We start from the raw sequence: 24,361 nt of genomic DNA, 5'->3' as shown, positions 1-24,361 counted from the left end.
GAGAGAGAGATATGAGGGTGGCAGAGAGAGAGACAGAGAGAGAGCGAGTAAGAGATGAGGGTGGTAGAGAGAGAGAGAGAGAGAGAGTGAGAGAGAGATAGAGAGAGAGAGAGATGAGGGTGGTAGAGAGAGAGAGAGAGAGAGTGAGAGAGAGAGAGAGAGAGAGATGAGGGTGAGAGGCAGAGAGAGAGAGAGATGAGGGTGGTAGAGAGAGAGACAGACAGAGAGAGAGATGAGGGTGGTAGAGAGAGAGAGAGAGAGAGAGACGAGGGTGGTAGAGAGAGAGAGAGATGAGGGTGGTAGAGAGAGAGAGATAGAGAGAGAGAGAGATGAGGGTGGTAGAGAGAGAGCGAGATGAGCGTGGTAGAGACAGAGAGAGAAAGAGAGAGAGAGTGAGATGAGGGTGGTAGAGAGAGAGAGAGAGAGAGAGAGAGATGAGGGTGGTAGAGAGAGAGAGAGATGAGCGTGGTAGAGACAGAGAGAGAAAGAGAGAGAGAGAGTGAGATGAGGGTGGTAGAGAGAGAGAGGGAGAGAGAGATGAGGGTGGTAGAGACAGAGAGAGAGAGAGATGAGAGTGGTAGAGACAGAGAGAGCGAGAGAGAGAGAGAGTGAAATGAGGGTGGTAGAGAGAGAGAGATCAGGGTGGTAGAGAGACAGAGAGATGAGCGTGAGAGTGGTAGAGACAGAGAGAGAGAGAGAGAGAGAGAGTGAAATGAGGGTGGTAGAGAGAGAGAGAGAGAGAGAGAGAGAGGAGGGTGGTAGAGAGAGAGAGAGAGAGAGAGATGAGGGTGGTAGAGAGAGACAGAGAGAGATGAGGGTGGTAGGGACAGAGAGAGAGAGAGAAACAGAGAGATATGAGGGTGGTAGAGAGAGAGAGAGAGTGAGTGAGAGATGAGGGTGGCAGAGAGAGAGACAGAGAGAGAGAGAGAGAGAGAGAGAGTTGAGGGTGGTAGAGAGAGAGAGAGAGAGAGAGAGAGAGAGAGAGACATACAGAGAGAGAGATAGAGAGAGAGAGAGAGAGAGTTGAGGGTGGTAGAGAGAGAGAGAGAGAGAGAGAGAGAGAGAGATGAGGGTGGTAGAGAGAGAGACAGAGAGAGAGAGAGAGAGAGAGAGAGAGAGAGAGAGAGAGAGAGAGAGAGACATACAGAGAGAGATAGAGAGAGAGAGAGAGAGAGAGAGAGTTGAGGGTGGTGAGAGAGAGAGAGAGAGAGAGAGAGAGAGAGAGAGAGAGATGAGGGTGGTAGAGAGAGAGACAGAGAGAGAGAGAGAGAGAGAGAGAGAGAGAGAGAGAGATGATGAGGGTGGTAGAGAGAGACAGAGAGAAATGAGGATAGTATTGAGAGAGAGAGAGAGACAGAGAGACAGAGAGAGGGAGAGAGAGAGATGGGGGTGGTAGAGAGAGAGGCAGAGAGAGAGAGATAGAGAGAGAGAGATGAGGGTGGTAGAGAGAGAGAGAGAGAGAGAGAGAGAGAAAGAGAGGAGGGTGGTAGAGAGAGAGAGAGAGATGAGGGTGGTAGAGAGAGACAGAGAGAGATGAGGGTGGTAGGGACAGAGAGAGAGAGAAACAGAGAGAGATGAGGGTGGTAGAGAGAGAGAGAGAGTGAGTGAGAGATGAGGGTGAGAGAGAGAGAGGCAGAGAGAGAGGGAGAGATATGAGGGTGGCAGAGAGAGAGACAGAGAGAGAGCGAGTGAGAGATGAGGGTGGTAGAGAGAGAGAGAGAGAGAGAGAGAGAGAGAGAGAGAGATGAGGGTGGTAGAGAGAGAGGGAGAGAGAGAGAGTGAGAGGCAGAGAGAGAAGAGAGAGATGAGGGTGGCAGAGAGAGAAACAGAGAGAGAGAGAGAGAGAGATGAGGGTGGTAGAGAGAGACACAGAGAGAGAGAGATAGAGAGAGAGATGGGGTGGTAGAGAGAGAGAGAGAGAGAGAGAGAGAGAGAGAGAGAGAGAGAGAGAGATAGGAGGGTGGAGAGAGAGAGAGAGAGTGAGTGAGAGATGAGGGTGAGAGAGAGAGAGGCAGAGAGAGAGAGAGAGAGAGATATGAGGGTGGCAGAGAGAGAGACAGAGAGAGAGATGAGGGTAAGAGATGAGGGTGGAGAGAGAGAGAGAGAGAGAGAGAGAGAGATACAGAGAGATGAGGGTGGTAGAGAGAGAGAGAGAGAGAGAGAGAGAGAGAGAGGAGGGGGTGGTAGAGAGAGAGAGAGATGAGGGTGGTAGAGAGAGACAGAGAGAGATGAGGGTGGTAGGGACAGAGAGAGAGAGAGAAACAGAGAGATATGAGGGTGGTAGAGAGAGAGAGAGAGTGAGTGAGAGATGAGGGTGAGAGAGAGAGAGAGAAAGGCAGAGAGAGAGAGAGAGAGATATGAGGGTGGCAGAGAGAGAGACAGAGAGAGAGCGAGTAAGAGATGAGGGTGGTAGAGAGAGAGAGAGAGAGAGAGTGAGAGAGAGATAGAGAGAGAGAGAGATGAGGGTGGTAGAGAGAGAGAGAGAGAGAGTGAGAGAGAGAGAGAGAGAGAGATGAGGGTGAGAGGCAGAGAGAGAGAGAGATGAGGGTGGTAGAGAGAGAGACAGACAGAGAGAGAGATGAGGGTGGTAGAGAGAGAGAGAGAGAGAGAGACGAGGGTGGTAGAGAGAGAGAGAGATGAGGGTGGTAGAGAGAGAGAGATAGAGAGAGAGAGAGATGAGGGTGGTAGAGAGAGAGCGAGATGAGCGTGGTAGAGACAGAGAGAGAAAGAGAGAGAGAGTGAGATGAGGGTGGTAGAGAGAGAGAGAGAGAGAGAGAGATGAGGGTGGTAGAGAGAGAGAGAGAGCGTGGTAGAGACAGAGAGAGAAAGAGAGAGAGAGAGTGAGATGAGGGTGGTAGAGAGAGAGAGGGAGAGAGAGATGAGGGTGGTAGAGACAGAGAGAGAGAGAGATGAGAGTGGTAGAGACAGAGAGAGCGAGAGAGAGAGAGAGTGAAATGAGGGTGGTAGAGAGAGAGAGAGATCAGGGTGGTAGAGAGACAGAGAGAGATGAGCGTGAGAGTGGTAGAGACAGAGAGAGCGAGAGAGAGAGAGAGTGAAATGAGGGTGGTAGAGAGAGAGAGAGAGAGAGAGAGAGACAGGCAGCGATGAGGGTGGTAGAGAGAAACAGAGAGAGAGATGAGGGTGGTAGAGAGAAACAGAGAGAGAGATATGAGGGTGGTAGAGAGAGTGACAGATAGATGAGGGTGGTAGAGAGAAACAGAGAGCGAGATGAGGGTAAGGAGGAGTGGGTGGCCAGATGAGTCAGTAAATCCCTGTAGAGTTAGTTGTCTGATCGTCTAACTATATGCCTACTTGGAAAAGAGAGAAGGGCATTGTTAATTCCCCCAGGCTCCAAGACACTTTCATACTGTTAGCCTTTTCAGAGAGAAGGAGAGGGGGAGGTAGAGGAGAGGGAGAGAGTGGGATGGTGGTTTGGAGAATATTACTCTGGGAAATGGTCTTCTGGCAGAGTGGGACATCAGAGGAGAGAGACTATAATAACTGCAACCTATGGAATATTGTAATACTAATCCTCGTTCCAACTCCTCCCCCTTCCTCTCCTTCCATTCCTCCCTCCCTCTCCTTCCATTCCTCCCTCCCTCTCCTTCCATTCCTCCCTCCCTACCTCCCTCCCACCACCCCTCCCTCTCCTTCCATTCCTCTCCTTCCATTCCTCCCTCCCTCTCCCCTTCCTCTCCTTCTATTCCTCCCTCCCTCTCCCCTTTCCCCCTCCATTCCTCCCTCCCTCTCCTTCGATTCCTCCCCCTCCCCTTCCTTCCTTCCTTCCTTCCTCCTCCCTCCCTCCCTCCCTCCCTCCCTCCCTCCCTCCCTCCCTCCCTCCCTCCCTCCCTCCCTCCCTCCCTCCCTCCCTCTCCTTCAACTCCCTCCCTCCCTCCCTCCCTCCCTCTCCTTCAACTCCTCTCCCTCCTTCCCTCCCTCCCTCCCTCGCTCTCCAGGAGTTGGACGAGGCGCTGAAGATCTGCAACTACATCTTCACCCTCATCTTCGTCCTGGAGTCTGTCTTCAAGCTGGTGGCCTTCGGCTTACGACGCTTCTTCAAGGACAGGTCAGAGGTCACACTTTGTCTCAGAGTAGGAGTGCTGGTCCAGGATCAGGTTTTATGTTTTTTAGTCCAGAATGAATATGATTATATAGACATGGGGGGGGGGACCTGATACATTCCAGAGGCCCCTTCAGAAGAGTTCAGGCGAAGCAGCGATGTTTGTGAGTTAGTGGAAAGGTGCATCGGTGGAAAGCTCTCTCTGTTAGGCCTTCATGAATACAAACTGCCTTGTTAAACGCTCGTAAAACACAGTGCTATCGTAGCTTTATCGTAGCTTTATCGTAGCTTTATCGTAGCTTTATCGTAGCTTTATCGTAGCTTTATCGTAGCTTTAAAACCCTTGGCTTCCCCACTGAACATAGTTGAGGTTGAAATTGTGTTTGATAATAATAAACTACATTAATCTCAGTCCATCATCATGTGGATAACTGCTATAGGCCCTTTTAAGTGATAAACCCTAGACGCTGTCGTAGGTGAAAAGCCCAGGAGGCCGTCCATTTCTGAGAAACCGACGCGCTTGGCACCGGCGATCATACCACGCTCAAGTCCCCCCCCCCCCCCCGACCTCAAGTCGCTTACGTCACTCGTTTTGCCCGTTGTAACATCTACCCCCCACCCCCCCCACCCCCGACCTGAATGAACTTTTCTTTGCACTTTCCTAGTGAAAACAAAATGCAGGAACACCCAGATTCTAGTCTAATCAACTCCATTTGAATGGTGTGACCAAACAACAGCCTGATTACCAGGAACACCCAGATTCTAGTCTAATCAACTCCATTTGAATGGTGTGACCAAACAACAGCCTGATTACCAGGAACACCCAGATTCTAGTCTAATCAACTCCATTTGAATGGTGTGACCAAACAACAGCCTGATTACCAAGAAACCTACAAACATACAATTTAAATCCAGACACTTTTTAACGTATTTATTTCACCAGTTACGTTGACTGAGAACATGTCATTTGAGGTATAGTTACAGGGGAGATGAATGAGCCAATTGGAAGCTGAAGATGATTAGGTGGCCGTGATGGTATGAGGGCCAGATTGGGAATGTAATCAGGACACCCCTACTCTTATGATATGTGCCATGGGATCTTTAGTGACCACAGAGAGAGACATCTGTTCAACGTTCCATCGGAATGACAGCACCTTACTCAGGGCAATGTCCCCAATCACTGCCCTGGGGCATTGGGATATTTTATCAGACCGGCGTATCTCCTACTGGACCAACTCTTCCTAGCTTCAGAGGCAAGTCAGCAGTGGGCTGCAGGATGTTATGCTGCTGGCACTTTAGAATACATCAATCAGAAAACAATGCAATGAAGACAATCTCAAATTTCAAACCAAATCAAAACAGTATTTTAATTCACACAGTAACATTAGTTTGGTGATTCAAGCTTCATCAGTCTTCACACCTCAAACCGTTTCCATGCTGACAGGGTCTGTGGGAATGTCCCATCCTGGAGATTGCCATGGCAATGGTCTCTCTCTCTCTCTCTCTCTCTCTCTCTCTCTCTCTCTCTCTCTCTCTCTCTCTCTCTCTCTCTCTCTCAAATATACAGCCATCTATCTAGACAATGCCATATTGAATCCAACATGCCAGGTTGGCATCAGCAAGGTGCTAGACGCATCTTCTTCACTCCCTCTAATTTTCTACTGCATGTGCACACACACACACACACACACACAAACCCACACACACACACAAACCCACACACACACTGCACACACACAAACCCACACAAACACACAAACCCACACACACACACAAACCCACACACAAACCCACACACACACTGCACACACATACACAGCCATGCACACACAGCCATGCACACACACGCAACCACACACAGGACTATGTACACACACACACACAAACCCACACACACAAACATATACACTTGAACACACACACATGAACACACACGCACACATACACACAGGTAGCCAGGCCCTTCACGGGTCCAATATAAAATCATTGTGTTTAAAGTTATTTCCTGTAGTGTTGATTCATCCATTCTGAGTAGATGCTGACATCATGGAGAAACTATCGAGTTGCGTCGTACCCTGCCCTCAGGGAACACACACACACACACTGGACCCTGGCAAATGAAGAGAAATATGATGAATTAGCAGACATGCTTAACAATGGCAGGGGGGTTTACGGGTTGGACCACACACACACACACACACACACACACACACACACACACACACACACACACACACACACAGTCCCACATTCAAACACAATGCTGGAACAGAAATGGAAAAACGTTTCCACATTGTGCTCTCATCAACAGTTCTGCTCGGCTTGGAGAAGCACGTTCACAGTTATCTTTATGGTTTTAGTCCAGCCGTCATCTACAGTTCTGCTCGGCTTGGAGAAGCACGTTCACAGTGATCTTTATGGTTTTAGTCCAGCCGTCATCTACAGTTCTGCTCAGCTTGGAGAAGCACGTTCACAGTGACCTTTATGGTTTTAGTCCAGCCGTCATCTACAGTTCTGCTCGGCTTGGAGAAGCACGTTCACAGTGATCTTTATGGTTTTAGTCCAGCCGTCATCTACAGTTCTGCTCGGCTTGGAGAAGCACGTTCACAGTGATCTTTATGGTTTTAGTCCAGCCGTCATCTACAGTTCTGCTCGGCTTGGAGAAGCACGTTCACAGTGATCTTTATGGTTTTAGTCCAGCCGTCATCTACAGTTCTGCTCGGCTTGGAGAAGCACGTTCACAGTGATCTTTATGGTTTTAGTCCAGCCGTCATCTACAGTTCTGCTCGGCTTGGAGAAGCACGTTCACAGTGATCTTTATGGTTTTAGTCCAGCCGTCATCTACAGACATCTCGGCGAGCGAGTTTATCAGTGATTTGTCTCATCATATTACTTCAGACCTCTAATGAAACACCGTAGATGGTCCAGGTCCTCCGACAGACCCTTGGATTGTCTCACACACTCCTTTAAGACCTCCCAGGGCCTGGGGTCTTCTGTTGCAGCCTTGTGGGGTCTGGGGTCTTCTGTTGCAGCCTTGTGGGGTCTGGGGTCTTCTGTTGCAGCCTTGTGGGGTCTGGGGTCTTCTGTTGCAGCCTTGTGGGGCCTGGGGTCTTCTGTTGCAGCCTTGTGGGGCCTGGGGTCTTCTGTTGCAGCCTTGTGGGGCCTGGGGTCTTCTGCTGCAGCCTTGTGGGGTCTGGGGTCTTCTGTTGCAGCCTTGTGGGGCCTGGGGTCTTCTGTTGCAGCCTTGTGGGGCCTGGGGTCTTCTGCTGCAGCCTTGTGGTCTCTACCTATGTATGCTACCTGACTGTGTGTTATTGGTGTGTATAACATGACCTGTGTGTGTATATAACATGACCTGTGTGTGTGTATATAACGTGACCTGTGTGTGTGTATATAACATGACCTGTGTGTGTGTGTATATATAACATGACCTGTGTGTGTGTATATATAACATGACCTGTGTGTGTGTATATATAACATGACCTGTGTGTGTATAACATGACCTGTGTGTGTGTATATAACATGACCTGTGTGTGTGTATATAACATGACCTGTGTGTGTGTATATAACATGAAATGTGTGTGTGTATATAACATGACCTGTGTGTGTGTGTATATAACATGACCTGTGTGTGTGTATAACATGACCTGTGTGTGTGTGTATAACATGACCTGTGTGTGTGTATAACATGACCTGTGTGTGTGTATATAACATGACCTGTGTGTGTGTATAACATGACCTGTGTGTGTGTATATAACATGACCTGTGTGTGTGTATATAACATGACCTGTGTGTGTGTATATAACATGACCTGTGTGTGTGTATATAACATGACCTGTGTGTATATAACATGACCTGTGTGTGTGTATATAACATGACCTGTGTGTGTATATAACATGACCTGTGTGTGTATAACATGACCTGTGTGTATATAACATGACCTGTGTGTGTATAACATGACCTGTGTGTGTATAACATGACCTGTGTGTATATAACATGACCTGTGTGTGTGTATATAACATGACCTGTGTGTGTGTGTATATAACATGACCTGTGTGTGTGTGTATATAACATGACCTGTGTGTGTGTATATATAACATGCCCTGTGTGTGTGTGTATATAACATGACCTGTGTGTGTGTTTATATAACATGACCTGTGTGTGTGTATATATAACATGACCTGTGTGTGTGTGTATATAACATGACCTGTGTGTGTGTGTATATAACATGACCTGTGTGTGTATATATAACATGACCTGTGTGTGTGTATATAACATGACCTGTGTGTGTGTATATAACATGACCTGTGTGTGTGTGTATATAACATGACCTGTGTGTGTATATATAACATGACCTGTGTGTGTGTATATAACATGACCTGTGTGTGTGTATATAACATGACCTGTGTGTGTGTGTATATAACATGACCTGTGTGTGTATATAACATGACCTGTGTGTGTGTGTGTATATAACATGACCTGTGTGTGTATAACATGACCTGTGTGTATATAACATGACCTGTGTGTGTGTGTATATAACATGACCTGTGTGTGTGTATATAACGTGACCTGTGTGTGTGTATATAACATGACCTGTGTGTGTGTGTATATATAACATGACCTGTGTGTGTGTATATATAACATGACCTGTGTGTGTGTATATATAACATGACCTGTGTGTGTATAACATGACCTGTGTGTGTGTATATAACATGACCTGTGTGTGTGTATATAACATGACCTGTGTGTGTGTATATAACATGAAATGTGTGTGTGTATATAACATGACCTGTGTGTGTGTGTATATAACATGACCTGTGTGTGTGTATAACATGACCTGTGTGTGTGTGTATAACATGACCTGTGTGTGTGTATAACATGACCTGTGTGTGTGTATATAACATGACCTGTGTGTGTGTATAACATGACCTGTGTGTGTGTATATAACATGACCTGTGTGTGTGTATATAACATGCCCTGTGTGTGTATATAACATGACCTGTGTGTGTGTATATAACATGACCTGTGTGTGTGTATATAACATGACCTGTGTGTATATAACATGACCTGTGTGTGTGTATATAACATGACCTGTGTGTGTATATAACATGACCTGTGTGTGTATAACATGACCTGTGTGTATATAACATGACCTGTGTGTGTATAACATGACCTGTGTGTGTATAACATGACCTGTGTGTATATAACATGACCTGTGTGTGTGTATATAACATGACCTGTGTGTGTGTGTATATAACATGACCTGTGTGTGTGTGTATATAACATGACCTGTGTGTGTGTATATATAACATGCCCTGTGTGTGTGTGTATATAACATGACCTGTGTGTGTGTTTATATAACATGACCTGTGTGTGTGTATATATAACATGACCTGTGTGTGTGTGTATATAACATGACCTGTGTGTGTGTGTATATAACATGACCTGTGTGTGTATATATAACATGACCTGTGTGTGTGTATATAACATGACCTGTGTGTGTGTATATAACATGACCTGTGTGTGTGTGTATATAACATGACCTGTGTGTGTATATATAACATGACCTGTGTGTGTGTATATAACATGACCTGTGTGTGTGTATATAACATGACCTGTGTGTGTGTGTATATAACATGACCTGTGTGTGTATATAACATGACCTGTGTGTGTGTGTGTATATAACATGACCTGTGTGTGTATAACATGACCTGTGTGTATATAACATGACCTGTGTGTGTGTGTATATAACATGACCTGTGTGTGTGTGTATATAACATGACCTGTGTGTGTGTATATATAACATGACCTGTGTGTGTATAACATGACCTGTGTGTGTGTGTGTATATAACATGACCTGTGTGTGTGTGTATATAACATGACCTGTGTGTGTGTATATATAACATGACCTGTGTGTGTATAACATGACCTGTGTGTGTGTGTATATAACATGACCTGTGTGTGTATATATAACATGACCTGTGTGTGTATATATAACATGACCTGTGTGTGTGTGTATATAACATGACCTGTGTGTGTATATAACATGACCTGTGTGTGTATAACATGACCTGTGTGTGTATATAACATGACCTGTGTGTGTGTGTATATAACATGACCTGTGTGTGTATATATAACATGACCTTTGTGTGTGTGTATATAACATGACCTGTGTGTGTGTGTATATAACATGACCTGTGTGTGTGTATATATAACATGACCTGTGTGTGTATAACATGACCTGTGTGTGTATAACATGACCTGTGTGTGTGTGTATATAACATGACCTGTGTGTGTATATATAACATGACCTGTGTGTGTGTATATATAACATGACCTGTGTGTGTGTATATAACATGACCTGTGTGTGTATATAACATGACCTGTGTGTGTATAACATGACCTGTGTGTGTGTATATAACATGACCTGTGTGTGTATAACATGACCTGTGTGTATATAACATGAACTGTGTGTATATAACATGACCTGTGTGTGTATATAACATGACCTGTGTGTGTGTGTATATAACATGACCTGTGTGTGTGTGTATATAACATGACCTGTGTGTGTGTATATATAACATGACCTGTGTGTGTGTGTATATAACATGACCTGTGTGTGTGTGTATATAACATGACCTGTGTGTGTGTATATATAACATGACCTGTGTGGCTGTATATAACATGACCTGTGTGTGTGTGTATATAACATGACCTGTGTGTGTATATAACATGACCTGTGTGTGTATAACATGACCTGTGTGTGTATATAACATGACCTGTGTGTGTGTGTATATAACATGACCTGTGTGTGTGTATATAACATGACCTGTGTGTGTGTATATATAACATGACCTGTGTGTGTGTGTGTATATAACATGACCTGTGTGTGTATATAACATGACCTGTGTGTGTGTGTATATAACATGACCTGTGTGTGTGTGTATAACATGACCTGTGTGTGTATATAACATGACCTGTGTGTGTGTGTATATAACATGACCTGTGTGTGTATATATAACATGACCTGTGTGTGTGTGTATATAACATGACCTGTGTGTGTGTGTATATAACATGACCTGTGTGTGTGTATATATAACATGACCTGTGTGTGTGTGTATATAACATGACCTGTGTGTATATATATAACATGACCTGTGTGTGTGTATATATAACATGACCTGTGTGTGTGTATATAACATGACCTGTGTGTGTGTGTATATAACATGACCTGTGTGTGTATATAACATGACCTGTGTGTGTGTATATATAACATGACCTGTGTGTGTGTGTATAACATGACCTGTGTGTGTATATATAACATGACCTGTGTGTGTGTGTATAACATGTCCTGTGTGTGTGTATAACATGACCTGTGTGTATATATAACATGACCTGTGTGTGTATATATAACATGACCTGTGTGTGTGTATAGCATGACCTGTGTGTGTGTATATAACATGACCTGTGTGTGTGTATATATAACATGACCTGTGTGTGTATAACATGACCTGTGTGTATATAACATGACCTGTGTGTGTGTATAACATGTCCTGTGTGTGTGTATAACATGACCTGTGTGTGTATATAACATGACCTGTGTGTGTGTGTATATAACATGACCTGTGTGTGTGTATATAACATGACCTGTGTGTGTGTATATATAACATGACCTGTGTGTGTGTGTATATAACATGACCTGTGTGTGTATATAACATGACCTGTGTGTGTGTGTATATAACATGACCTGTGTGTGTGTGTATAACATGACCTGTGTGTGTATATAACATGACCTGTGTGTGTGTGTATATAACATGACCTGTGTGTGTATATATAACATGACCTGTGTGTGTGTGTATATAACATGACCTGTGTGTGTGTATATATAACATGACCTGTGTGTGTATAACATGACCTGTGTGTGTGTGTATATAACATGACCTGTGTGTGTATATAACATGACCTGTGTGTGTGTGTATATAACATGACCTGTGTGTGTGTGTATAACATGACCTGTGTGTGTATATAACATGACCTGTGTGTGTGTGTATATAACATGACCTGTGTGTGTATATATAACATGACCTGTGTGTGTGTGTATATAACATGACCTGTGTGTGTATATATAACATGACCTGTGTGTGTGTGTATATAACATGACCTGTGTGTGTGTATATAACATGACCTGTGTGTGTGTATATATAACATGACCTGTGTGTGTATAACATGACCTGTGTGTGTGTGTATATAACATGACCTGTGTGTGTATATATAACATGACCTGTGTGTGTGTATATATAACATGACCTGTGTGTGTGTATATAACATGACCTGTGTGTGTGTGTATATATAACATGACCTGTGTGTGTATATAACATGACCTGTGTGTGTATAACATGACCTGTGTGTGTATATAACATGACCTGTGTGTGTGTGTATATAACATGACCTGTGTGTATATAACATGACCTGTGTGTGTGTGTATATAACAAGACCTGTGTGTGTGTGTATATAACATGACCTGTGTGTGTATATAACATGACCTGTGTGTGTGTATATAACATGACCTGTGTGTGTGTATATATAACATGACCTGTGTGTGTGTGTATAACATTACCTGTGTGTGTGTATATAACATGACCTGTGTGTGTATATATAACATGACCTGTGTGTGTATGTATAACATGACCTGTGTGTGTGTGTATAACATGTCCTGTGTGTGTGTATAACATGACCTGTGTGTATATATAACATGACCTGTGTGTGTATATATAACATGACCTGTGTGTGTGTATAGCATGACCTGTGTGTGTGTATATATAACATGACCTGTGTGTATATAACATGACCTGTGTGTGTATATATAACATGACCTGTGTGTGTGTATATATAACATGACCTGTGTGTGTATAACATGACCTGTGTGTGTGTATAACATGACCTGTGTGTGTATAACATGACCTGTGTGTGTATAACATGACCTGTGTATATATAACATGACCATTGTGTGTATAACATGACCTGTGTGTATATAACATGACCTGTGTGTGTATATATAACATGACCTGTGTGTGTATATAACATGACCTGTGTGTGTGTATATAACATGACCTGTGTGTATATAACATGACCTGTGTGTATATATAACATGACCTGTGTGTGTATATAACATGACCTGTGTGTATATATAACATGACCTGTGTGTGTATATAACATGACCTGTGTGTGTGTATATAACATGACCTGTGTGTATATATAACATGACCTGTGTGTGTATATAACATGACCTGTGTGTGTGTATATAACATGACCTGTGTGTGTATATAACATGACCTGTGTGTGTATAACATGACCTGTGTGTGTATATGACATGACCTGTGTGTATATAACATGACCTGTGTGTGTATATAACATGACCTGTGTGTGTGTATATAACATGACCTGTGTGTGTATATATAACATGACCTGTGTGTGTATATAACATGACCTGTGTGTGTATATATAACATGACCTGTGTGTGTATAACATGACCTGTGTGTGTATATATAACATGACCTGTGTGTGTGTGTATATAACATGACCTGTGTGTGTGTGTATAACATGACCTGTGTGTGTGTATATAACCTGACCTGTGTGTGTGTATATAACATGACCTGTGTGTATATATATAACATGACCTGTGTGTGTGTATATATAACATGACCTGTGTGTATATAACATGACCTGTGTGTGTATATAACATGACCTGTGTGTGTAACATGACCTGTGTGTATATAACATGACCTGTGTGTGTATATAACATGACCTGTGTGTGTATAACATGACCTGTGTGTGTATATAACATGACCTGTGTGTGTAACATGACCTGTGTGTATATAACATGACCTGTGTGTGTATATAACATGACCTGTGTGTGTATAACATGACCTGTGTGTGTGTATATAACATGACCTTTGTGTATATATAACATGACCTGTGTGTGTGTGTATATAACATGACCTGTGTGTGTATATAACATGACCTGTGTGTGTATATAACATGACCTGTGTGTGTATATAACATGACCTGTGTGTGTATAACATGACCTGTGTGTGTGTATATATAACATGACCTGTGTGTGTGTATATATAACATGACCTGTGTGTGTATATATAACATGACCTGTGTGTGTGTGTATATAACATGACCTGTGTGTGTGTGTATAACATGACCTGTGTGTGTGTATATAACCTGACCTGTGTGTGTGTATATAACATGACCTGTGTGTATATATATAACATGACCTGTGTGTGTATATAACATGACCTGTGTGTGTAACATGACCTGTGTGTATATAACATGACCTGTGTGTGTATATAACATGACCTGTGTGTGTATATATAACATGACCTGTGTGTGTGTGTATATAACATGACCTGTGTGTGTGTATATAACATGACCTGTGTGTGTGTATATATAACATGACCTGTGTGTGTATAACATGACCTGTGTGTGTGTGTATATAACATGACCTGTGTATGTATATATAACATGACCTGTGTGTGTGTATATATAACATGACCTGTGTGTGTGTATATAACATGACCTGTGTGTGTGTGTATATATAACATGACCTGTGTGTGTATATAACATGACCTGTGTGTGTATAACATGACCTGTGTGTGTATATAACATGACCTGTGTGTGTGTGTATATAACATGACCTGTGTGTATATAACATGACCTGTGTGTGTGTGTATATAACAAGACCTGTGTGTGTGTGTATATAACATGACCTGTGTGTATATAACATGACCTGTGTGTGTGTATATAACATGACCTGTGTGTGTGTATATATAACATGACCTGTGTGTGTGTGTATAACATGACCTGTGTGTGTGTATATAACATGACCTGTGTGTGTATATATAACATGACCTGTGTGTGTATGTATAACATGACCTGTGTGTGTGTGTATAACATGTCCTGTGTGTGTGTATAACATGACCACATGACCTGTGTGTGTATATAACATGACCTGTGTGTGTGTATATATAACATGACCTGTGTGTGTATAACATGACCTGTGTGTGTGTATAACATGACCTGTGTGTGTATAACATGACCTGTGTGTGTATAACATGACCTGTGTATATATAACATGACCATTGTGTGTATATAACATGACCTGTGTGTGTGTATATAACATGACCTGTGTGTGTATATAACATGACCTGTGTGTGTATAACATGACCTGTGTGTGTATATGACATGACCTGTGTGTATATAACATGACCTGTGTGTGTATATAACATGACCTGTGTGTGTGTATATAACATGACCTGTGTGTGTATATATAACATGACCTGTGTGTGTATATAACATGACCTGTGTGTGTATATATAACATGACCTGTGTGTGTATAACATGACCTGTGTGTGTATATAACATGACCTGTGTGTGTGTGTATATAACATGACTGTGTGTGTGTGTATAACATGACCTGTGTGTGTGTATATAACCTGACCTGTGTGTGTGTATATAACATGACCTGTGTGTATATATATAACATGACCTGTGTGTGTGTATATATAACATGACCTGTGTGTATATAACATGACCTGTGTGTGTATATAACATGACCTGTGTGTGTAACATGACCTGTGTGTATATAACATGACCTGTGTGTGTATATAACATGACCTGTGTGTGTATAACATGACCTGTGTGTGTATATAACATGACCTGTGTGTGTAACATGACCTGTGTGTATATAACATGACCTGTGTGTGTATATAACATGACCTGTGTGTGTATAACATGACCTGTGTGTGTGTATATAACATGACCTTTGTGTATATATAACATGACCTGTGTGTGTGTGTATATAACATGACCTGTGTGTGTATATAACATGACCTGTGTGTGTATATAACATGACCTGTGTGTGTATATAACATGACCTGTGTGTGTATAACATGACCTGTGTGTGTGTATATATAACATGACCTGTGTGTGTGTATATATAACATGACCTGTGTGTGTATATATAACATGACCTGTGTGTGTGTGTATATAACATGACCTGTGTGTGTGTGTATAACATGACCTGTGTGTGTGTATATAACCTGACCTGTGTGTGTGTATATAACATGACCTGTGTGTATATATATAACATGACCTGTGTGTATATAACATGACCTGTGTGTGTAACATGACCTGTGTGTATATAACATGACCTGTGTGTGTATATAACATGACCTGTGTGTGTATATATAACATGACCTGTGTGTGTGTGTATATAACATGACCTGTGTGTGTGTATATAACATGACCTGTGTGTGTGTATATATAACATGACCTGTGTGTGTATAACATGACCTGTGTGTGTGTGTATATAACATGACCTGTGTATGTATATATAACATGACCTGTGTGTGTGTATATATAACATGACCTGTGTGTGTGTATATAACATGACCTGTGTGTGTGTGTATATATAACATGACCTGTGTGTGTATATAACATGACCTGTGTGTATAACATGACCTGTGTGTATATAACATGACCTGTGTGTATATAACATGACCTGTGTGTATATAACATGACCTGTGTGTGTGTGTATATAACAAGACCTGTGTGTGTGTGTATATAACATGACCTGTGTGTATATAACATGACCTGTGTGTGTATATAACATGACCTGTGTGTGTGTATATATAACATGACCTGTGTGTGTGTGTATAACATGACCTGTGTGTGTGTATATAACATGACCTGTGTGTGTATATATAACATGACCTGTGTGTGTATGTATAACATGACCTGTGTGTGTGTGTATAACATGTCCTGTGTGTGTGTATAACATGACCACATGACCTGTGTGTGTATATAACATGACCTGTGTGTGTGTATATATAACATGACCTGTGTGTGTATAACATGACCTGTGTGTGTGTATAACATGACCTGTGTGTGTATAACATGACCTGTGTGTGTATAACATGACCTGTGTATATATAACATGACCATTGTGTGTATAACATGACCTGTGTGTATATAACATGACCTGTGTGTGTATATATAACATGACCTGTGTGTGTATATAACATGACCTGTGTGTGTGTATATAACATGACCTGTGTGTATATAACATGACCTGTGTGTATATATAACATGACCTGTGTGTGTATATAACATGACCTGTGTGTATATATAACATGACCTGTGTGTGTATATAACATGACCTGTGTGTGTGTATATAACATGACCTGTGTGTATATATAACATGACCTGTGTGTGTATATAACATGACCTGTGTGTGTGTATATAACATGCCCTGTGTGTGTATATAACATGACCTGTGTGTGTATAACATGACTTGTGTGTGTATATGACATGACCTGTGTGTGTATATAACATGACCTGTGTGTGTATATAACATGACCTGTGTGTGTGTATATAACATGACCTGTGTGTGTATATATAACATGACCTGTGTGTGTATATAACATGACCTGTGTGTGTATATATAACATGACCTGTGTGTGTATAACATGACCTGTGTGTGTATATATAACATGACCTGTGTGTGTGTGTATATAACATGACCTGTGTGTGTGTGTATAACATGACCTGTGTGTGTGTATATAACCTGACCTGTGTGTGTGTATATAACATGACCTGTGTGTATATATATAACATGACCTGTGTGTGTGTATATATAACATGACCTGTGTGTATATAACATGACATGTGTGTGTATATAACATGACCTGTGTGTGTAACATGACCTGTGTGTATATAACATGACCTGTGTGTGTATATAACATGACCTGTGTGTGTATAACATGACCATGTGTGTGTATATAACATGACCTGTGTGTATATAACATGACCTGTGTGTGTATAACATGACCTGTGTGTGTGTATAACATGACCTTTGTGTATATATAACATGACCTGTGTGTGTGTGTATATAACATGACCTGTGTGTGTATATAACATGACCTGTGTGTGTATATAACATGACCTGTGTGTGTATATAACATGACCTGTTTGTGTATAACATGAACTGTGTGTGTGTATATATAACATGACCTGTGTGTGTGTATATATAACATGACCTGTGTGTGTATATATAACATGACCTGTGTGTGTGTGTATATAACATGACCTGTGTGTGTGTGTATATCATGACCTGTGTGTGTGTATATAACCTGACCTGTGTGTGTGTATATAACATGACCTGTGTGTATATATATAACATGACCTGTGTGTGTATATAACATGACCTGTGTGTGTAACATGACCTGTGTGTATATAACATGACCTGTGTGTGTATATAACATGACCTGTGTGTGTAACATGACCTGTGTGTATATAACATGACCTGTGTGTGTATATAACATGACCTGTGTGTGTATAACATGACCTGTGTGTGTGTATATAACATGACCTGTGTGTATAACATGACCTGTGTGTATATAACATGACCTGTGTGTGTATATAACATGACCTGTGTGTGTATATAACATGACCTGTGTGTGTATATAACATGACCTGTGTGTGTATAACATGACCTGTGTGTGTGTATATAACATGACCTGTGTGTGTATATATAACATGACCTGTGTGTATATATAACATGACCTGTGTGTGTGTATATATAACATGACCTGTGTGTGTGTATATAACATGACCTGTGTGTGTGTGTATATATAACATTACCTGTGTGTATATAACATGACCTGTGTGTGTGTGTATATATAACATGACCTGTGTGTGTGTGTATATAACATGACCTGTGTGTGTGTATAACATGACCTGTGTGTATATAACATGACCTGTGTGTATATAACATGACCTGTGTGTGTATAACATGACCTGTGTGTGTATAACATGACCTGTGTGTGTGTGTATAACATGACCTGTGTGTGTGTATATAACCTGACCTGTGTGTGTGTATATAACATGACCTGTGTGTATATATATAACATGACCTGTGTGTGTGTATATATAACATGACCTGTGTGTATATAACATGACCTGTGTGTGTATATAACATGACCTGTGTGTGTAACATGACCTGTGTGTATATAACATGACCTGTGTGTGTATATAACATGACCTGTGTGTGTATAACATGACCTGTGTGTGTGTATATAACATGACCTGTGTGTATAACATGACCTGTGTGTATATAACATGCCCTGTGTGTGTATATAACATGACCTGTGTGTGTATAACATGACTTGTGTGTGTATATGACATGACCTGTGTGTGTATATAACATGACCTGTGTGTGTATATAACATGACCTGTGTGTGTGTATATAACATGACCTGTGTGTGTATATAACATGACCTGTGTGTGTATATAACATGACCTGTGTGTGTATATATAACATGACCTGTGTGTGTATAACATGACCTGTGTGTGTATATATAACATGACCTGTGTGTGTGTGTATATAACATGACCTGTGTGTGTGTGTATAACATGACCTGTGTGTGTGTATATAACCTGACCTGTGTGTGTGTATATAACATGACCTGTGTGTATATATATAACATGACCTGTGTGTGTGTATATATAACATGACCTGTGTGTATATAACATGACCTGTGTGTGTATATAACATGACCTGTGTGTGTAACATGACCTGTGTGTATATAACATGACCTGTGTGTGTATATAACATGACCTGTGTGTGTATAACATGACCTGTGTGTGTATATAACATGACCTGTGTGTGTAACATGACCTGTGTGTATATAACATGACCTGTGTGTGTATATAACATGACCTGTGTGTGTATAACATGACCTGTGTGTGTGTATATAACATGACCTTTGTGTATATATAACATGACCTGTGTGTGTGTGTATATAACATGACCTGTGTGTGTATATAACATGACCTGTGTGTGTATATAACATGACCTGTGTGTGTATATAACATGACCTGTGTGTGTATAACATGACCTGTGTGTGTGTATATAACCTGACCTGTGTGTGTGTATATAACATGACCTGTGTGTATATATATAACATGACCTGTGTGTGTGTGTATATAACATGACCTGTGTGTGTGTGTATAACATGACCTGTGTGTGTGTATATAACCTGACCTGTGTGTGTGTATATAACATGACCTGTGTGTATATATATAACATGACCTGTGTGTGTATATAACATGACCTGTGTGTGTAACATGACCTGTGTGTATATAACATGACCTGTGTGTGTATATAACATGACCTGTGTGTGTAACATGACCTGTGTGTATATAACATGACCTGTGTGTGTATATAACATGACCTGTGTGTGTATAACATGACCTGTGTGTGTGTATATAACATGACCTGTGTGTATAACATGACCTGTGTGTATATAACATGACCTGTGTGTGTATATAACATGACCTGTGTGTGTATATAACATGACCTGTGTGTGTATATAACATGACCTGTGTGTGTATAACATGACCTGTGTGTGTGTATATAACATGACCTGTGTGTGTATATATAACATGACCTGTGTGTGTGTATATATAACATGACCTGTGTGTGTGTATATATAACATGACCTGTGTGTGTGTATATAACATGACCTGTGTGTGTGTGTATATATAACATTACCTGTGTGTATATAACATGACCTGTGTGTGTGTGTATATATAACATGACCTGTGTGTGTGTGTATATAACATGACCTGTGTGTGTGTATAACATGACCTGTGTGTATATAACATGACCTGTGTGTATATAACATGACCTGTGTGTGTATAACATGACCTGTGTGTGTATAACATGACCTGTGTGTGTGTGTATAACATGACCTGTGTGTGTGTATATAACCTGACCTGTGTGTGTGTATATAACATGACCTGTGTGTATATATATAACATGACCTGTGTGTGTGTATATATAACATGACCTGTGTGTATATAACATGACCTGTGTGTGTATATAACATGACCTGTGTGTGTAACATGACCTGTGTGTATATAACATGACCTGTGTGTGTATATAACATGACCTGTGTGTGTAACATGACCTGTGTGTATATAACATGACCTGTGTGTGTATATAACATGACCTGTGTGTGTATAACATGACCTGTGTGTGTGTATATAACATGACCTGTGTGTATAACATGACCTGTGTGTATATAACATGACCTGTGTGTGTATATAACATGACCTGTGTGTGTATATAACATGACCTGTGTGTGTATATAACATGACCTGTGTGTGTATAACATGACCTGTGTGTGTGTGTATATAACATGACCTGTGTGTGTATATATAACATGACCTGTGTGTGTGTATATATAACATGACCTGTGTGTGTGTATATAACATGACCTGTGTGTGTGTATATAACATGACCTGTGTGTGTGTGTGTATATATAACATTACCTGTGTGTATATAACATGACCTGTGTGTGTGTGTATATATAACATGACCTGTGTGTTTGTGTATATAACATGACCTGTGTGTATATAACATGACCTGTGTGTGTGTGTATATAACATGACCTGTGTGTGTGTGTATATATAACATGACCTGTGTGTGTGTGTATATAACATGACCTGTGTGTGTGTATAACATGACCTGTGTGTATATAACATGACCTGTGTGTATATAACATGACCTGTGTGTGTATAACATGACCTGTGTGTGTATAACATGACCTGTGTGTGTATAACATGACCTGTGTGTATATAACATGACCTGTGTGTGTATAACATGACCTGTGTGTGTGTGTATAACATGACCTGTGTGTATATATAACATGACCTGTGTGTGTATATATAACATGCCCTGTGTGTGTGTGTATAACATGACCTGTGTGTGTGTATATAACATGACCTGTGTGTGTGTATATAACATGACCTGTGTGTGTGTGTTGTAGGTGGAACCAGCTGGATCTGGCCATAGTGTTGCTGTCCATCATGGGCATCACTCTGGAGGAGATTGAGGTCAACGCATCCCTGCCCATCAACCCTACTATCATCAGGATCATGAGAGTACTGAGGATAGCAAGAGGTGTAGACAAACACACACACATGTACACACGTACACACACACACACACATGTACACACGTACACACGCGTACAAACACACACACACACACATACACACACTCACACGCATTATCTCTCTCTTTTTCTCTCTACACACACAAGTACACGCACTAAATCGTCCTCCGTTACTGTCCTTCTGTTTTAATACGGGTTGTAAAGCAGCGTTTCCCAGGGTTTCTCCTCTATTGTGTGGCTGGCCCCAAAGCATCCCTGGAAAGGTGTGAAGAGACCAGATGGCACCGGGAACAAAGCCATCTCACACACACAGGACAGAGAGGGAGGGGACTCAGGGAGGCAGACTGGGAGGGAGAGGAGGGGACAGGTGATGAGCTCAGGGAGACAGACTGGGAGGGACAGGAGGAGACAGGTGGTGAGCTCAGGGAGACAGACTGGGAGGGAGGGGACTCAGGGAGGCAGACTGGGAGGGAGAGGAGAGGTGGTGAGCTCAGGGAGACAGACTGGGAGGGAGAGGAGAGGTGGTGAGCTCAGAGAGACAGACTGGGAGGGAGAGGAGGGGACAGGTGGTGAGCTCAAGGAGGCAGACTGGGAGGGAGAGGAGAGGTGGTGAGCTCAGGAAGACAGACTGGGAGGGAGAGGAGGGGACAGGTGGTGAGCTCAGGGAGACAGACTGGGAGGGAGAGGAGGGGACAGGTGATGAGCTCAGGGAGACAGACTGGGAGGGAGGGGACAGGTGGTGAGCTCAGGGAGACAGACTGGTTGGGAGGGGATGGATGGTGAGCTCAGGGAGACAGACTGGGAGGGACAGGATGAGACAGGTGGTGAGCTCAGGGAGACAGACTGGGAGGGAGGGGATGGGTGGTGAGCTCAGGGAGACAGACTGGGAGGGAGGGGACAGGTGGTGAGCTCAGGGAGACAGACTGGGAGTGACAGAAGGAGACAGGTGGTGAGCTCAGGGAGACAGACTGGGAGGGACAGGAGGGGATGTGTGGTGGGCTCAGGGAGACATACTGGGGGGGAGGGGATGGGTGGTGAGCTCAGGGAGACAGACTGGGAGGGACAGGAGGGATGGGTGGTGAGCTCAGGTTAACAGACTGGGAGGGAGAGGAGGAGACAGGTGGTGACCACAGGGAGACAGAAAGGAGACAGGGACCGAGAATTACGGTCTGGTTACAGAAAGGATACAGGGACAGAGAATTACTGCCTGTTTATAGAAGGAGACAGGGACAGAGAATTACTGCCTGTTTATAGAAGGAGACAGGGACAGATAATTACTGTCTGTTTACAGAAAGGATACAGGGACAGAGAATTACTGCCTGTTTATAGAAGGAGACAGGGAAAGACGAATTAGAAAGATAGGATGATGGTAAAAGGTGGCAGAGGAAGAGGAGATGTATAGGAAAGTAGTGAATGATGAGTGAGGAGGTAGAGAGGAGGTAGAGGAGAGGTAGAGGAGAGGTAGAGGAGAGGTAGAGGAGAGTTGGAGAAGAGGTGGAGAAGAGGTATAGGAGAGGTAGATGGGAGGTAGAGAGGAGGTATAGGAGAGGTATAGGAGAGGTAGATGGGAGGTAGAGAGGAGGTATAGGAGAGGTATAGGAGAGGTAGAGAAGAGGTAGAGGAGAGGTGTAGGGCGGAGGTAGAGATTAGGTAGAGGAGAGGTAGAGGGGAGGTAGAGAGGAGGTAGAGAGGAAGTGGAGAAGAGGTAGAGAAGAGGTAGAGGTGAGGTAGAGAGGAGGTAGAGAAGAGGTAGAGGAGAGGTAGAGGGGAGGTAGAGTAGAGGTAGAGGGGAGGTAGAGAAGAGGTAGAGGAGAGGTAGAGGAGAGGTAGAGGGGAGGTAGAGGGGAGGTAAAGAGGAGGTAGAGAAGAGGTAGAGGAGAGGTATAGGAGAGTTGGAGAAGAGGTGGAGAAGAGGTAGAGGAGAGGTAGAGAGGAGGTAGAGGAGAGGTAGAGAGAGGTAGAGGGGAGGTAGAGGAGAGGTAGAGGAGAGGTAGAGGAGAGGTAGAGGGGAGGTAGAGAGGAGGTAGAGAAGAGGTAGAGGAGAGGTAGAGGAGAGTTGGAGAAGAGGTGGAGAAGAGGTATAGGAGAGGTAGATGGGAGGTAGAGAGGAGGTATAGGAGAGGTACAGGAGAGGTAGATGGGAGGTAGAGAGGAGGTATAGGAGAGGTATAGGAGAGGTAGAGAAGAGGTAGAGAGGAGGTATAGGAGAGGTATAGGAGAGGTAGAGGAGAGGTATAGGGCGGAGGTAGAGATTAGGTAGAGGAGAGGTAGA

General features: G+C 42.6%; 1 pseudogene; it reads left to right on the top strand.

Annotated features, from left to right (window-relative positions):
• The window catches only part of LOC115107174 (voltage-dependent T-type calcium channel subunit alpha-1G-like), a 444,217-nt pseudogene that overhangs the window by 399,553 nt on the left and 20,303 nt on the right, over window positions 1-24,361 (top strand).

Source organism: Oncorhynchus nerka, linkage group LG23, assembly GCF_034236695.1.
Source record: "Oncorhynchus nerka isolate Pitt River linkage group LG23, Oner_Uvic_2.0, whole genome shotgun sequence".
In the NCBI taxonomy this organism is placed as follows: domain Eukaryota; kingdom Metazoa; phylum Chordata; class Actinopteri; order Salmoniformes; family Salmonidae; genus Oncorhynchus; species Oncorhynchus nerka.
The sequence above is the reverse complement of the archived record's forward strand: the minus strand, read 5'-3'. Positions and strand labels throughout refer to the sequence as shown.